We start from the raw sequence: 8,049 nt of genomic DNA on the forward strand, positions 1-8,049 counted from the left end.
CCGCCTGATTCTTGAAAACCGTCCCCACGGGGTTCGGTATCTTCTTTCGTCGAAAGCGTCAAGTCTTTTTTCATTGCTTGCTGCTAACAAAGGCGAGGAAGTTTAGAAACAGCCACTTTATAACTAGAAACCAGGCATAGAAACATAGAAATGAATCAGGGTTGGATCTGGGTATGAGAATTGAGAAGTATAACAACTGGATTTAAGCATAGTTGAGACGAACAGGTTGTTCCCCATGTTGCATAGTGAGCCTTGTGAACAATCACATGTTGGTAAAATATACAGGAGAGTCTTTGTGTCGAAAATCGTATGTACTCATTATGGCCTTGAACCTATATGTATGTATGTTTCACGGAGACGTATGCCTTACGCACATAATTGGTTGAAAATGAATTACTAGGCAATCGACTAGCTAACCGCAACGCCCTTACAAGTATCTAAGTACTGTTAAATATTTACTTTTCTATTTTATATAACCAGCTGAAATAAGCAAGAAGATAATGTAACATTCTTGACGAGTATATAATCGATAAATTCCAAGAAACTTTAGCTAAATTATCAACTGTGACATGAAAATATCGGGTAGTTCCGAGGTTGCTCGATCTTTCATAGGATTCAATGTTTAATATCGAGTAATTCAACGCATTTGAATGTTGTCCCACTTACCTATACCAACACGAGATTTCACTGTTTAAAAAAAAACTTTGTTTTTTTGTGTATATAAGAATGCAAAATCGTTTTTTTATAAAACTCTTTCTGATTTTTTAAAATTTCTGCTAGTGAGAATGTTCTCGATCGAAATATTCTTTATCACTTCTCTGATATATTCGAGAATAAACTATGTCCACGAGTATTAAACACAAAGGCAGCTCTTTCGAAGTGTTCTTGTAATATCAGTTGATAACCTAACTACTCAACTATGTAGAGAAATATTACTTCGACACTATCAGGCCACAATGGAAAGGGCCTAAACAACGCACTAATATAATTTTTAAGGATTTAAATTGATTGATTATTGCTGCTAGCTATTCACAATCAGCTAGCTTTGAGTGAGTCGCAATGAAAAAAGCTGACCCTCTTTTCGTTTCAGATAATCGCATATTTTCCGCAACTTTAATCGAGGGGTTTTCATTAATGTAAGCTTAATTTAAGCACTCCGCAAGAAGCTTTGTTAGCTACTTGTGTTTCGTTAGCGTCTATCAACTCGCCAAGAATTGACCCTGCCTTTTTCGTCTAAACAGCTGGGTGATATAAGTTTCAACTTTCAGTTATAAAATCACTGTCACATCTCCAGCAAGCAGACCCTAAATATTGCAGTACAAGATATGCATAGCATTTCCCACATCGAAATATATTAACGATTATCTCATTCGTAATAGTATCAGACTCTTGCCCGCCAGATTCAGAAACAAACAGATCTGGTCGAACTAATTCTGTTCGATTAATGGCAAAGTAATGGAAAGATTCAACACTTGCTAAAAAAAATACCTAGTTATGTCAATAATAATAGTTGGACAAATCGATCAGGAGAATATGTCGCTATGCTGTCCCAGCTTATGAGAGTAAACAGATATTATGTTGAAAATAAGGAACCATTCAATATATTTTCATTAGGCAACCTCGTTATGCGATGGCATATATACAGAGGCATGGTTTGTAGACGTATAAAACGAACGATACTGTCTTGTTCCTCGAACAGTTCGTCTACGAACTTTGACTCGTGTGTGATCAATTTAACTTATTTATTGCATCTACATACGCGCTAAGCTTCTAAGAACGAACTATGCCGCGACTTCACAAACCGTGGGCAAAATCGTTCTTAAGGTTAGCTGTAGCAGCATTCAAGCTTCCTTGAATTTTATCGTGACGAGTGAGCTTTTCACGGTGCAAAGTTGCCAAGACAACATTCCTATATAGCAGTGCCGTTGACCATCAACATAGCAAATGCGCTTTGTATATAGGGGGCAAACTTCGTTACAGAACGTGCAAGTCATTGTTTATAGGAACATTCATAATCCGTGGGTAAACTATGATGCTATATTGTGTCGCGTACTTATCTAGTATTTTCACTTTTCATTTTATATTATAATTTCACTTTAAGATCTAAGTTTCACTACAATGTTCATCAAGTTCATGCGAAGTTAACAATCATTGATTTTTATCGACCGAACAAAACAATGAGCAACAATCGAAAAGAGGCTAAATGTTCACAACACAGGCTAACACACATTACGTTATGTTGTATTGGATCTTCTCGTACCTGGCGAAAGCGTTCATTGTATTTGCGTCAACACAGACCAATCATCGTTGAGTCGGACTATCCTGAAGGATACGAAAATTGATCAGCCGTTCAAATATCGTTTCCGACACATTTGCTTACCCAATTTCGACACCTATCGGACCAGCGACCCTTTATTGCTGACACCTGTTTACGTTATCCCAGACCCATTTCTGATGAGGATCATCGTATCGATGTGGCCCCTGCTATGACACTGTTGATTACGAGCAAAGAAGGAGTCTTTAGAGACTCTCGAGGGGTTGTCGGTTTTAAATACAGAATAAGGTGCCAATTTCTGGACCGTTCATTAACAGCGTCGTCTTTTGTGCGCGGCATCAAAAATGAGCTTTGCCTAATTGGGTCCGAAGGTATTTGCAAGCGGTTAGACATCCAAATGGACATAGTCTCCGCAAGTCAAAAACAAAGCCGAACAAGTTTACGTGTCATACACTTTGTACTTTAATTACGTATAATTTAAATTATGCGTAGTCCCCAACTGTCCGATTATGAACGTGTGCTTTCAACAGGCACGAGCGAACCCCCAGAACGTAAAAATACCTACTATAAAACTTTGTTTGAGGCATAAACTTTAGACGATAAAATCGTCTATCTCATAATATTTAGTACATTAGCGAGGGTATGTTATATAATAGGTCTTCTATAATAGGTAATGTTATTCTTCGACGCATAAAGGATACAAGAATATTTGTGTGTGTGTCTGTAGTTGATTAAAAATATAACAGTATATAAGTTTCTTAAATAAAGGATGACATGAAGTTTCTGGAAACATGTTTGGTTTGTCTGCGTATCTTCGTTTGTATTTGAATATAACTCAGGAGCTTCATTTGTTGCTTTTGTATGCCCATAGTATCTTCGGCTGTACACGGGGGGTTGGTAAGAACTGTACTATATTCACCATACCAAAGCCTGCAAACTAATAGTAAGGGTTATGCTTTAGAGGTAACTATTTCGGAAACAGAAATTGTCGGAAACTGCTCAAAAATAAAACGTCCATATTGATACTGTGCTAATTTAAGCCAGTAGAAGCATATGCTGTCCGTGGTTTGGTCAAGCACACATCATTGTCTGTTTCCACAAGGGAAGAGGGAGTGCGCCACAATGGCTAGGATAGACAACAGGTACTCCGGAAGACTTGAAAAGGTTTCCGCGTTCGAAATGGGACAAAGTTCTTTAAATATCACGTTGCTATCAGATCATAGTCTTCAGGGTGTGTGTTCACAAATAAGAACCTTGGTACGTTCCTTAAATAAAATCGGGTGCTAGTTATGAAATCACACAAAGCAGGGCGGGCGTCACCTGTTCTCGGATTTGTCCAAGAACTATTTTTGAAGGGGTTAGTTCAACTGCTAATCAACAGGCATTCTTTCCTGTGCACATGTACGTTCCTCCTACTGCATCTTTTTGGTGATGTTTTCATCAGCTTTTCGATGTCAGCGTTACAAAAAGTGTCCGTGAGGACGAAATGTGTGGCTTTTGAGGTGTCACAACAAAAAGAAGGTGTTACGACGATCTAGTGATAATAATCAGTGTGTACTTTTCGACCCTGTACGGTATGCATATTGTACGGCTATAGAGTAGCTAAAAATAAACACAGCGGATTTAATCATCAACAGGCATACATAGTAATTTATAAATAACCTATTTTTTTGATGCACTAAAATGCAATTAACGTGCACTTCATGTGAAAATATGAATTTTTTTAATAAACGGTTATATATTATTTTTTATAATTTGTTCATGATTAAATGTTTAAATAGACGTCTAGGTGTATGAAAGTTAGGCGAGGAAAGTTCTGATGAATACATTGCGCGAGACCTGCTTTAGGTACAAAGTAATGAGGCATATATATGATACAGGTACATACTAAAAGCATCACGTTGATAGATCAAAAGTGTGTAATTATTTTGAGATCGAAGCCCTTCAAGGGTTGCGTTTAACGAGCATTCAGTTGTTAAATAGAATTTAGGATCCAGGTTTATCCGACATCTTGCTACAAACGATAGAACTTTCTAGTGTCTTGTAAAAACAGTTCATCTATATAATTTTTTTCGTGTAAATATTTTGCCGATAATATTTTATTTGCTATTATACATGTTTCGGCCAGCGGAAAAATAAGATATCTATAGAGAGCTATGACACGCTTCGTCGGCGTGTAACTCAGAATTTCGGATTGCAAAACGTTTCTGCTATTGTTTGCAATTTTCTATCAAATTCATCCACAGGCAATATGAGGAGATCTCGGTATGATTTACCAAAAAAAGTCTTCTATGCGCAAACGAAAATAAACTAAAAAGTTAATTCCAACGATAAATTATTTACATGTTTATCTGCATGCATCCATACCATTCTAATCTAGCTCGTTATGTAATCAACGCTTTTTGATGTATTCAACTAACGTTATAGGCATTAGTTACTTAACAAACTTCGTGTTCACTATAATAAGCACCTGCTTCAATTTGTTTAACTAATCCTTCAGAGATAATATGTAAGCGTTGTGCCTGCTAACTTCGTCGGCCGGCAAATTTTTTCGGCAAAAAAAGAAAATCCAATGCATCCACCATAAGCCAGCGTAAATCTACTGCAACTGTTTTAACCTTTCCAATATATCTTGTCTTTTAGGTCAACCTAGGTCGTTTGTTTTGGCATCAAAATATTCAAGTTATAGCTCAGATTACTTTGCAGCGTTACGTATAGCATATTATATAAGACAGATGTTGCTAAATGAAGGGAAATATGTACTATGCATATGGAAAAATGGACGATAAGGGCAAAGCTAGAATTACAGTTAGCTAAAACAGGGATAGATTGTCTACAAAAATTATTAGCTCAAGCTTGACAAAAGTACATTTGCAGTTGACGTAGATGATACGTAAACGCGCTCGTGCACCTCACGTTTGCCGTTCGCCTCATTCAGATCCAACGAGCGCGAGGTATCCGATATGAGAAATCACATATTATGATATTTATCTAAACAAAAATCTAGAGCTTTAACAGTAATCCTGTCTCTCTCATAGTGAAAACTTATGTATTCCCTAACTGTAGGCCTATTGCTCCGCTTTACTTCGTTCTAATGACTTGTCGGCAGTTATTCTCGAATTGATTTTTCCTTAGGTGTTGTTAATTAAACATATTGTTGCAGTGCTAAAGCAGCCTTTGACCCCATCGGACTCGCGGATGGAACCATTGAAAAATTGGATAAATGCATAATTCTAGGTGGCAAAATGAGATTATTTTGCTTACACAGTTAAGCAATTTGTATTCTTTTTATTTTTTTTCTACTACCTAGTGGTCTCTATAACACTTGATAGTTTCTAAATGAATATACATGACGAGCTATTGTGCAAAACACACAACAATATTGTGTATTAAATCCATTATCTAGTAACAGCTGCTACCAGAGCATCATGTCTAGTTTCCTACTTGCTAAATAGAATCCTGAGGTTCGGAGGCAACATTCGATTCGACCTTTTTTCCGTGTGTATCTTCTAAGGCTCTAGGCACATATTTGTCAGTCGTGTTCTTTTCCGGGGAGATGGCAATGTCAAATGACATCCATATGTGTGCAATGTGAAGAACTGAGACAAGCACAGATGACTAGGCTGTAATTGCGATATCACAATCGTTTGCTAATAATAGGTTAAGCACAGCTCTCGTTTAACCTGACGTCACAGGTAGCATGGCCAACTATAGTTTACAATGAAGGCAAATTCGTTTAAAAAATGTCTCCGTCTTTAGACGCTTCCATATAAAATTGGTTTGACAATGATCTAACACACCACTTTCAAAAGCACTTGCTATACTCTATCGAAGTGTACTATTTCGTTATGATACATATTATCAGGCATTTAATGAAGTTAGTTGGGGATAGTCACCCCACGACCTGGCCACATTGTAGTTGAATTCTTGGTAAAAAAAAAATCAATCAATAGGTTTTTGAAGAATGACGACTTTTTTTTTTAAAAGTGAACTGATTGTGTATTCTTCTTTAGGTAGTTACTGGTCTGGCTTCAATAGAGGCAATCGCGATAGCAAAGGGGCAAAATACAGCGCATTCGTGTTATATTAATTATTCATGTGCTTACGTTAATATTTCTGTTTGACCGTTGCTTTAACTTGAATGATTCGCTGATGCCTGAGTCGGCCAAACGTCAACTGCTGCTACAGCATGTACGCTGAGCGTTTTTTTTTTTTTTTTACTGGCTGCATTATCAACATACACGTAAGGATCTTTACGGCGAGTCTGTCTGTGGATCCAAGATACTATAAACATGTATCGCAATTTGCTTTTCATTATATTATTCCTTAATTTTGGGACTTTTAATAAGGCAATTTTTGAGCACATATTTGACAGTTTTAGGAATTTGGCCAATGCTCTTTTATGAGTGCTTCTCATTCTCGCCTTCATATCTGGGAACTTCCCATTCTTATTTTTAAGCATAACCAACTCGTCTCAGGCATTTATATTTTGTACAGCCCTTTAAAACGTGAGGCACGCATTTGTGTACGCCAGAGAGTCATTGCATATTTTCAACTATGTACAGTGACTGCCGGTAAACTTTGTCATGGTCTGGAATTTTCACAGCTGGTTATGCGCCTTTCGTGTTTACCGAAACATCTTAGAACATTAGAAAGCTGTATTTTGTATAATCAATTTACTACTTACAATTCTTTGGTCGATTTGGTTCGCAGATTTATACCTAGAAGCTTGATTTTTCCGACTTGGCTTATCGCTGCCTAACTGACCTTCGGTATCAACTTACACACTTGGATATTTGTGGCTCAATGCGAACCGGATCTTGCCATAAGTTAGAATCTTAATAAAAACTCTGTATGCAACAAATGCCTTATCAGATGATGAAATAATACACTTCCAAAACGCTGTTTCTATTTCTAAAATAAGCCATCTTCAAATAGTGTTGTTCCCACATTTTGTAAAGGTAGAGATTCATAGGCATAACAAGAACTAAATTCACTACAACGATGGATAGAGCTTTCAATTCTTTTGTCGAAGACCTCCCTGTACAGCATACCTCCTTACAACGCACTCTTCCTCGAAAGCTTGGTTACTCTATTATTAATCACTCAAAAATTAACCTCTCGCGACCAATCAGTGATAAAAATTTTGATGATTTTCGTAGATAGATAGGCAAAATAGTTCAATTGGGTATATCAAATGAATCAAAAATCATTCACTTCATATATATATATATATAAACAGTTATTCGAGGGTCACCCGCATGTATCGGGACATGAAGTTTCATCGGCTATAACAAGGAGTGCCAACGAATAAAGCGCGATGTGGGCATGTACATTTAACGAATATATCCGAGAAAAACTGAAGCCTTATAGAGTCACTATCAAACCAAATGTACATCTAGGGACATGTAAGCGTTTGGGTAGTGTTTTACTAGATACACTTCTGGCGAAAAGTATTTGTTTCAAGAATATTTTTCTTCAAATATTTTATTGGCTACACACCCACTATCTAGTGCTTAAACTACAGTGTATCTTAGATGTATCCGAAGTTGGCTACGAGCACGGCCAATAAATTGTAATGAAATGGAACAGCTTAATTTAACAGAGAACTAAACACAGTGGTGATCTGGTATCTTCGGGAAATAAGCCTAGATTTAAAAGAACAACATGGGTCTCTTTTTTTTGATGGCTCATATCAACCGCATCGAGCCTCCTCTGCACAATGGCCAAAAAATGGCAATTGTAAGCAAACATTTTACTTTAGCGTGGCACTG

This window comes from Varroa destructor, unplaced genomic scaffold (assembly GCF_002443255.2).
Source record: "Varroa destructor unplaced genomic scaffold, Vdes_3.0 BEIS01000005.1, whole genome shotgun sequence".
NCBI lineage: Eukaryota > Metazoa > Arthropoda > Arachnida > Mesostigmata > Varroidae > Varroa > Varroa destructor.